The following is a 10,911-nucleotide window of genomic DNA, read 5'->3' on the forward strand; positions in this document are numbered from 1 at the left end:
TCTCTCTCCCCCCCCCATCATCTTCTCAGTAGGGATGTGGTCTTGCTTTCTGGTCCACGCTCTGGGCACATACAATCTCTTTTTAAACGTCTATTATTATTACTATTACTATTACTATTATTATCATTATTATTATTATTATTATTGCAGGTATCGTCTCACATATCGAGATGATCTCAAACTTCTGGGGGGGCTCCAGCGATCATACCACATCGGCCTCCCAGACTGCTGTGATGACACGCGTGGGCAAGGTACGCTCTGGTCGTATTTGTCGTGTGTTGGTTCTTTCCGTTTTTTGTGTCCCCCAGTCCGGATGCCTACTTGATAGGACGGGGAGTGCAAATAAAAATTTCAGACGCGTCTCACCAATCTGCCTTTTCTTTCTACTGGCACAAGCCACATCGAGTGTGCTGCGCCTGATCTCCGATGCTTTTGAATACCATGGAAACCGTCGCTGTGTGTATTTTAATTTTTTTCGACGTGTATGGTCTCCATCCACCGCAAGAAGATCGATAAGCCCTTTTCCACATTCTACCTCCCTTTCTACGAAGGGAGAACTGTGATTGGATTTTTCCTGCCTACACACAGGAATCAGTCTGCTGTTTTCTTTTTTAAACCCGAGGGGACTGAACCTGAGGGCCTCCAGCACGGCCACCCTCCCCTACCCCACAACTGGTGATTGTGGTGATGGTGGTTTTCTGTCTGTGCTTCTGTTCTGTTCTGTTGCTGTGTGGTGGTGGTGGTGGTGGTGGTGGCGGTGGTGGTGGTGGTGGTGGTGGCGGCGGCGGCGGCGGCGGCGGCGGCGGCGGTCGCGGTGGCGGTGGCGGCGGTGGGGGTGCTGGTGCTGGTGCTGGTGCTGGTGCTGGTGTTGGGGGTTGCTTTGGTATTTTACAGACTCGGGGGGGTATGTGCTTGTTTCTTCTACATACTTGCTTCCAGCTCTATCCATGTTGTTGGAATAGACATGAAATCAGTCTTTTTGGTGCCTGCACCATTAGAGACTGTTACCTTGTTTGGTGGTTTTTTTTTCTGTTCCCTTTTCTCTTCTTTCATTCTTCCCCCCTCCCCCAAACACACACACACACACACACACACACACACACACACACACACACACCCCGGCGGCCGCCGCCGCCGCCGCCGCCGCCGCCGCCGCCGCCGCCTCCTCCTCCTCCTCCTCCTCCTCCTCCTCCTCCTCCTCCTCCTCTCATTTTTTTTCAGCTGGCCTCCCCTACTTATGTTGCTCAGTTGCTCATTCTGGTCTCAAACTCCTGGCCTTGAAACTTCTCCCGTCACATCCAGCGTCCGGTTGTTCAAACGGGCATGTCTTGTAAAATGAAAAAGAGGAAACACTAAAAGCACGCAGTGAACGTTTCTCTTGCCGCCTCCCACGGTGCACCTGGGACCCAACAAGAGGGAGGGAACCTGGGTGGGTGGGTTTTCGGTGCTAAATCCTCCTGAGGGCCTCCTTCCCTGTCCCCCTTGTCCCCGCTTCTCCCGCAGCCCGGGCTCCCACCGCAGCCACCGCACGCCGTGGGATTTCCATGGGAGAGGTATGGGAGAGGACTGACGCGGCTTCCAGATCTATATCCTGCCAGACGTCTCTGACTCAGCGTCCACCACAGGCTGCCTGCCACCTTCCAGGGAGCTCTGAGGCGGATGCCCCCCTCACGTCCTGCCACCCTCCCCAGGCTGGCCTGTGCCGGCCGACCCCAGGGGAATGGCGTTGACGCTGCTTTCGAATCCTCCAGCGAAGACTTCTACCAGATGGCCCGGGTGGGCCGGATGGGATGAGACTGGAGCACCCCGGACCGTGCTGTTCTTAGGGGGTGGGTTGACATACGGTGTGGACTGGCAGACCCAGCATTCTAAAGGGTGCCCAGGTATCAAAATGTCACATAGCATGCTCTCCTTCCTGTCAGCCTGCCTTCAGCTTCCTCCGGCCTGAAGACAACTTCCCATCGGAGCCTCTTTTCTTCCCTTTCTCCACCACAGAGATGACACGCGTGAGAGGGAGAAACAGCTCAACAGATACTGCTTATCTTCCTCTGTGCAACCCTCAGTCATCTACAGACACACAGGTGACTAGACAGGGACCCGAATCAAACACCATTTCCGGGTCCTCGTGTTGGGATTGGTCTCTCTCTCTCTCTCTCTCTCTCTCTCTCTCTCACACACACACACACACACACACACACACACATACACACACACACACACACACACCCCCCACACACACTTTCCACATCTAGTTCACAAACCACACTAATTTACCCCCTTAATAGTATGCAGGCTGAGTAAACCACACCCCACCCTCCCTCCACCCGGCGGCTGAGGAAACCCCTTCTCTACCATTTATTAACAAGATTATCTGGGTGGGCCGGGCACGGTGGCTCATGCCTGTAATTCCAGCACATCGGGAGGCCGCGGCGGGCGGATCACTTGAGGCCAGGAGTTGGAGACCAGGCTGGCCAACATGGTGAAACCCGGTCTCTATGAAAAGTGTAACAATTAGCCAGGCCTCCTGATGGCACGGGCTTGGAATCCCGACTACTCGGGACACCGAAGGAGGCGACTTGCCTGAACCGGGGAGGCCGAGGTTGCAGTGAGCCGAGATCGTGCCGTGGCAATCCAGCCTGGGTGACAGAGCGAGACTCTGTCTCAAAATAATAATAATAAGGAAGGAGACCACTACTACTCCTGCTGCCCTCCTCCCCGCACCTCGCCTAGTTCACAAGACAAGAGGAAAGACAGAAAGCAGAAAGTTAGAAAGGAACGAAAGCAAGATAAATGGCCAGACACCCTTGGTGCCGCCACACGGCCCTAGGAGATTTAAAAAAAAAAAAGAAAGAAAGAAAGAAAGAAAGAAAGAAAGAAAAAGGAAAAAAAAAGAAAAAGAGGAAGTAATAATAATAACATCGACCCCCGACCTGAACTACTTCTGTTATCTGTGAATTCCAGACACCGTATGAAAAAAGCCTTGTAAAACTTTTTGTTCTGCTAGCTGATGCAGGTAGCCCCCAGTCACGTTTCCCACGCTTGCTCGATTTGTCACGACCCTTTCACGTGCAACCCTTGAGGTTGTAAGCCTTTAAAAAAGTCTTTTTCGGGGAGCTCGGCTCCTAAGATGCGAGTCTGCCGACGCTCCCGGCCGAATGAAAAACCTCTTCCTTCTTTAATCCGGTGTCTCAGGAGTTTTGTCTGCGGCTTGTCCTGCTACATTTCTGGGTTCCCTCACCGGGAAGCGAGCTGGTGATGCACGGAGGGTCGAGGCAGCCCCTTAGGCGGCTTATGCCTGCCCTGTAGAGCATCCCTGCGGGGGACTCTGGCCAGCTTGAGCGATGCGGATCCTCAGAGTGCTGCCGGGTACGCATCTGCCCCGGTGCGATGCCTCGCCTCCAAAGAGCAGTGCACAGCACGCCCCCGTGGAGGATCGGCACAGTGGCTGGACACTGGGAAGGAACTGGCACTTTCAGTCCGGACATCTGAAACTTGCTGAGACTGCTCTTTGGAACTTCCCCCACTCCGATTGAGTGGAAGCGTGGCCTGATCACCCACGGCGTGCCTCTACCGGCACTTTGGTTTTGGCTTCTGACTTGACTTGAATTCATTGGTTGATACTTTGGTTGCGGTTTCGATTTTGACTTGACTTGAATTGCTTGATAAACAGGCCTGCCTTGATTGCCACTTTGGTCTTGCTCCTGATTTTGGTTTGGCTTAAATTGCTTGACGAACAGGTGTGCCCTTAACAACACTTTGGTTTTAGCTTTGATTTTGATTTAGTGTGAATTAGGTGACTGAGTGACCTTTTACCCTTTCCTTCTCGTAGGGTGAATGTTGTTTCGTCTCGAGAGAAACATAGGTCAGACACAAAGTAAGCCCACTCCGCTAGGAGCCCTCTTAAAAACGTTTCAAAAAGAAAAATAAAAGGAAAGTCATCAAGTCGTCACAACTTACCCTACTAAAATGCATGTTACAGAACCTTACAAAAGGTTTTGCAGGAGATTATAGAGTTCAGTTAACCCCCTAGAGGTCACGAACTCTGGGTGAATTAGAATTGCCCTCTTCTGCTGTTGGATGGCCCACGGAAGGAACTATAGGCAGAGAACAATTGGCCGTGTAGTTCAGGTGGTGACGGGGTCGGAGGACAGCCTGTGTACCTAGATCAAATTCCTTTATATGGACTCATGGCGAAATAGATTATAGACAAAGCCAGCGTTAATTTAGCCCTGTTTAACAACTTTGTGCAAAATAGCCAAAAGTAAAAGTAAGAGCGGCTTCGCCGGCAGACACAGAGTTTTTTTAAAAAGGGAGTCCCAGGAAACGGCAAGAGAAGCCAGTTTTTACGGGAGCCGCGAGAGATAACACAGATTCTTTCTCCATGTTTCCCAGCCTACCCCGCTTCACCGAGGCCAACAACCCCCTCAGAAATGAGATTCAGGAGCTCACATGCCCCAGGTCTCACCTCGAAGGGAAGGATCGGAGCCTCCAGAGGCCAAGGAAAGAAGTCGAGATAGTCAAGTGGGCCATCTCAGATCTGGTCTTACTCGAGCTCTGTAAATGCCTCTCAGGGAGATACGAGGACCTGTCTATTATAATGACCAGGCCCACATCCCGGGGGAAGGGGGGTGGGCAACAGACTTTCATCTATCAGCCCTTTTCAACCATTGAGCTACTAAACTGGGAACACCCTGAACCCACCGCCTTGCTCCCGACAGCTAGAGCCCTGTCGAGCATGACTGTGTAGAGGTGTTGGACTCCAGTGTACTCTAGCAGATCTGACCTCCGGGACCAGCCTTGGGCATCAGTACACTAGGAGCTATGCGTGGACGGGAACAGCTTCACCAACCCACGAGGGGAGAGATGTGCAGAATATGCGGTGGTAACCCTGGACGCTGTCGTTAAGCTGGGCTCATTGCTTTAATCCGGGCCTTAGAACTCGGTGAGGGTAAGACTGTAAACATTTACACTGACTCTCGGTATGCCTGTTTCACCCTCCAAGTGTATAAAGAAAAGAGCCTGTTAAACTCTAGAAAAGAGCAAAAGAAAAAGAAAGACTAAAAGCAAGTGTAAAGATAGAGAATCAAAAGAAAACAGGAGAGACAGACAGCAGTGCGTGGGCGGGGGCAGGGCCCGTGCCGTTTCTCGGGACCCACCAGCTGGCCGTAGGAGCGTGAGAACGCGGGGGGGGGGGGGGGGGGGAAGCAGCATTGTGAGAGGCCGCGGACGTGGATGTAGACATGACCGAAGTCAAGTTAGGCAAGGATTCCAGAGCCGGACAAGGCTAGAGAGAGATTAATGTGCGAGATGGAAAAAAAAAAATAAATAAAAAAATAAAAAGACTCTAGAAGGGTAAATGTTCAGAAGGCAATACAGGAAATGGCCAAGGCCGCAAGACAAAGAGGCCATCGGCCAAGGGCTGCTGCACCTTGGAGGAACCAGACACTCATCTGATCAGGCTGACGGGAGCTGAAGAATGTAAAGACTAGGGCAGACTAGGCACCTTCTCATTAGGCTCCCAGGAGCCCATGGTCACATTAGAAGTTACAAACAGCAAGACTCTGCCGTATCTGGATTCCAATTTCTCACTGAAGGCTCAGCCACTAGATACAGTGACAAAGGGGCGGAGTGGGGGTGGGGATGGGGGGAGGGGGGAACTCCTCCTCTAAGAAACTGAAACAGGAAAAAGAGCCATACCTTGTGAAAACTTGCTTATAGACTTTACAGGACTGCCCCCTGCTGGAGGCTAGTGCTTGTTTGCACCTTTTCAGGGTAAGTTACAGTTTTCCCCACCAGGACAGAAAAAGTACAAGAAGTGACTAAAGTACTGTTAAAAGACATTATCCCCAGGTTTAAGACTACCTCTGATTTTAAAGTCAGACAATAGGCCAGCATTTGTAGCTGTAGCTGGAATAGTGCAAGATTTAACAAGACTGTTAACAATACAACACAGGTTACACGCAGCCTATCGGCCACAAAGTTCAACAAAAGGTGGAACGCATGAACTGGACACTCGAGCGAGCAGCTACTGGCGACCAAAAAACAAAACAAAAAAAAAAGGGTTGCCATATATAGATATAGATAGATAGATAGATATATGTGTATATATATACACACACACACACATACACACACACACACACACACACAGATATAGATATAGATATAGATATAGATATAGATATAGATATAGATACATAGATATATGCCAGGAAATTCACTTAAGATAAAATCAGGTTTTTGCCTACGGTCCTCCTCCGAGTCAGGTGCACCCCTACCAAACAAACTAGGTATCTGCCCTGTAAGATTGTGTTCAGTTGGCCACCCGCAAATCGTAGGTCAAATAAAAGGTGACCTCCGGAAACTAAAGAAATTAACCTTTAAAAGGCAAATGCAGCCTTTCAAAATAGCCATACGAAGTGTTCATAATTAAATAAAGAAAAATAATGCCTATAAGCCTGACACCCATTTAAATCTAGGGACTCTGTTTAAAGTAAAACCTAATATTTCTACAACCCATATAGGATGAGCCCTATACTGTAACCTTGTCCACTCCCACTGCTGTTAAAGTTGCAGGTGTTGCGTCTTGGATCCACCACAGTCAGCTAACACCGGCAGCTCAGGACAAGTGGACCGGCTAACAGGACGCAGATCATCCAGCCCGGCTGATCCTGAGACGAGACCAAGCTGCTGCTGAGGACCACAAGCCCTGCTCTAGTCACACACCGGCAGCTGACTAGTCTATGCACGGCCGAAGCTTGAGGACTCATCAAGCAAGTCAATGTAGTTAAAAATCTTAAGACAGATAGTTTTCCTAGGATACTAACTGTTTTCCTATTGTTCTGTCGCTGTATTCAACCTTTTTCCCAGGTAAGGACCTCTTTCGTCCTTGCTGGATATGAATATGCTATACATTGCTTTGTTGTTGTTACCCCCCCCCCCACACCCATAACCATGCTAGAAGAAACACCTATGTAAGGTGTCCCCACTGTACACGTAGTGCTTAGGAAACCCAGACCCGTCCAGCCCAGCGACGATCGCAAGGTCTTTCAGTCATTCTTTAAACATATAAACCAGAAGTTACCAGAACCTCCTCCTTTAGCCAAAAATTAAAAAAATAAAAAATAAAAAAACAGAAAAAAACCTATTTCCTCAGTAGGCTGAAAACATTGCTGGCAGCCTAGATGTTTCTTCATGTTATGTTGATAGAAGGGCTAACGTAAGAGACCAATGGCCTGGAGAAGCAGAAGGGTTAATGCCTCAAGATAACTTGACTTTAACCAACTCTTTCCCCAAACAGACGCCGCAAGTTCAAGCGTCGGGCTCGTAAAAACTTCTCTGATTAAAAAATACTGTTTTACTTGCTAAAAAAAGGTTTTAAGGCCCAGTTAAAAACTAACCTGCTTAAGACATGACAAAGTTAGTACCTGTGCCTGTTCAGGTTTCACACAGGTTTGATCCTAGGTCTTCATTTAGAAAAGAGTTTCCAGCTGTAGAAAATGTAAAACCCTCACTGTAAGTAGTCCCAGCTACTCAGGAGGCTGAGACAGGAGAATGGCCAGAACCCGGGAGGCGGAGCTTGCAGTGAGCTGAGATCCGGCCACTGCACTCCAGCCTGGGCGACAGAGCGAGACTCCGTCTCAAAAAAAAAAAAACAAAACAAAAAAAAAAAAACTTGCTTGCTGCGCCCTTGTGTATTACACTTGCTCCTTCCAATGATAAAAGGTTTTGTAGCTACCATGGCTCGTCAGAAAACTTCCACACAAGTGTATTACATAAAACGCTATCATTCTGTCTCGCTAAAAGACCCAAAAAGTAAAAATGAAAGGGAATCCGCCCACTAATTAGTGAAAATTCTCAAAGTGGGGGATGAGGAAGGAGACCTCTACTACTCCTGCTGCCCTCCTCCCCCCACCTTGCCTAGTTCACAAGACAGGAGGAAAGAGAGAAAGCAAAACTTAGAAACAAACAAAAGTAAGATAAATAGCCAGACAACCTTGGCACCACCACCAGGCCGTAGGAGTTTAAAAAAAAAAAAAAAAAAAAGTAATACTAATAACATCGGCCCCTGACCTAAACTACTTGTGTTATCTGTATATTTCTTACACTATGAAAAAAAGAGTTGTAAAACTTTTTGTTCTGTCTGTCCTTCCTTCCTTCCTTCCTTCCTTCCTTCCTTCCTTCCTTCCTTCCTTCTTTCATCCCACCTCGGCCTCCCAAAGTGCTGGGATTACTGGCGTGAGGCATCATGCCTGCTTTTCCTAAAGAGACACCTATTGAAAGTAAAACATAGAGAGCTCCTTGCAGTGATCTGATTGATTGCTTGACTGATTTACAGATGGCGTCTCACTCTGTCACCCTGGCAGTGGTGCCATCATAACCCACTCACTGCAGTGTGGACGCTCCTGGACTCAAGTGATCCTTCCACGTTTGCGCTGTGAGAGGGGCCTTGGTGGCGTCCAGGCAGGAGGGGTCTCCCCGGCTGTGAGAGAGCCTCCCGCTCCGTCCTGGCCCTCCTTCATGTGGGCTCTGAGGTGCCGCCACACCCAGTCCCGTGGGTAGCTCTGGCTTTGCCATGGGGATAGAGGGAATGATTTGCTACAGTCCGTTGAGCACAGCCACACCTCACTCTGCTGTTTTCCCTGAAATCCAAGGGTAGACCAAGTTTTGCTGCAAGAACGCCAGGCTCCTGTCACTCCTTCCTCTGCCTCTCACTACCACCGCCAAAGGTCTTCAGGGTCACGAGATGAGCACTATCGGTCAGGTAAGCATGGGTTGGGGTGCGACAATACGTCCATCTGCCGCCTGTGCCAGGAGGGTGCCTGTGCCCAACCATTGGGTGAGGCAGAAGCGTGGTGGGTGTGGACCTCCAGCATGTGATAGGCCTCCAGCTTTGTGTGCAGACACACCCTCTTGGGAGACCCCAGTGTCTGGTAAATAGCTGTTCACGTGGTTTCCAAGCCCACGTTGTCTACTATTCAGAATTTCATACTAACAGGCCGGGCGCGGTGGCTCAAGCCTGTAATCCCAGCACTTTGGGAGGCCGAGGCGGGCGGATCACAAGGTCAGGAGATCGAGACCACAGTGAAACCCCGTCTCTACTAAAAATACGAAAAATTAGCCGGGCACGGTGGCGGGCGCCTGTAGTCCCAGCTACTCAGGAGGCTGACGCAGGAGAATGGCGGGAACCCGGGAGGCGGAGCTTGCAGTGAGCCGAGATCGCGCCACTGCACTCCAGCCTGGGCAACAGCATGAGACTCCGTCTCAAAAAAAAAAAAAAAAGAATTTCATACTAACTAAAAAGATTATAATCTCGTGCTAAATTTTTCTCATTTTTAGACATCACTGTTAAATAACTTTTTAATCGTGGTTGCTAGCACAGTTTTTTCTTTTCCTTACCCTCAGTGATTTGTTTTCCAGGTCTACTTTTCCAAACAGAAAAGAAAACCACACATTGTCATGTGTTTCCTGTTTGTTTTTCCTCCGTGTTTTATGATATCATCTGCACAGGGCTGTCTAGAGCCTGAGTTGCCACTGCCACCTGGGCATGGCCAGCTGAAATTTCATTAATTTAACAACAGAAAACTTAGGCTGTCGGGCACCTGTAGTTCCAGCTACTCAGCAGGCTGAGGCAGGAGAAATGCTTGAACCTGGGAGGCGGAGGTTGCAGTGAGCCGAGATCACACTACTGCACTCCAGCCAGGAGACAGGGGAAAATTCCATCTCAAAAACAACAAAAACTCAGGCTGTGATTGATGTTTGAATTACTCTGAAAGAGTTTTTCCAACATGTAGGTTAAAGTTGCTTCTTTAAAAGAAAATTACCTGTGAATTCTTGTGTAGTTCCCAGGGCACTGGTGAGGGCAGGGGGTTGGTCGCTGGTGATGGACCTGATTCATGAATCCCTTTGTTTTTCAAATGCCCTTCACTGGTGTTTTCACATTGTTGTCACATGGAGCTTTCATGATAAGCAGGTGAAGTTGTGACTGTTGTCTCCTGTGTCAGAAGAAAAAACTGAGTGTAAGGGATGATGGAACTCACCCGGTGGTCGAGTAAAGGCTTTGAGTTTTTTTACTTTTGAAGTTTAGCTTAGTCTTGGCAAACAGTGAGACAGAAGGACGTGCTTCAGATCAGAGCTGAGGTCAAGCGTATGCCCACGTTACTCCAAGCAGCTCCTGAGTTTCACCTTTATTTACCTTTACAAATGAAGGTACTGAAATTCACAGGACAAAACTTAAACAGTGCATCATTTTGGGTTTTCGTTGCTTTTTGTTTTGAGACAAGGTCTTGCTCTGTCACCAAGGTTGGAATTCAGCATCATGTTCACAGCTCTTGGCTCACTGCAGCTGTGACCACCTGGGCTCAAGCGGTCCTCCCACTTCAGCCTCAAGCAGCTGGGACCACAGGTGCACACCACCACAGCCAGCTAATTTTTAAGTTTTTGTAGAGACAGGGTGTTCCTATGTTGTTTTTGTTTTCCATTGACACATAACATGTTCTTCGTCTAAAGAATACCATGCCAGCAGGCAAGGGAGTGAATGCCAACGTGCTCTCTTGGGCTCCTCCCTTTCTTTATTTTAATATTAAGCCACAGCACATAATTAAGGGCTGGGCATGGTAGCTTATGCCTGTAACTCCAGTACTTTGGGAGTCCAGGGCAGGTATATGGTTCGAGCCCAAGGGTTCAAGGACAGACTGGAAAACATGGCAAAATGTACAGAAATACCTTCTGTACATTTTGTCTCCACCAAATGTACAAAAAATTAGCTGGGCCTGGTGGTGTATACCTGTAGTCCCAGCTACTCGGAAGGCTGAGGTGGGAGAATCACTTGAGCCCGGGAGGCAGAGGTTGCTGTCAGATGAGATTGCACCACTGCACTCCAGCCTGGGCAGCAGAGCAAGATCCCCATCT

The sequence above is a fragment of the Macaca mulatta genome, chromosome 10 (genome assembly GCF_049350105.2).
Source record: "Macaca mulatta isolate MMU2019108-1 chromosome 10, T2T-MMU8v2.0, whole genome shotgun sequence".
In the NCBI taxonomy this organism is placed as follows: Eukaryota; Metazoa; Chordata; class Mammalia; order Primates; family Cercopithecidae; genus Macaca; species Macaca mulatta.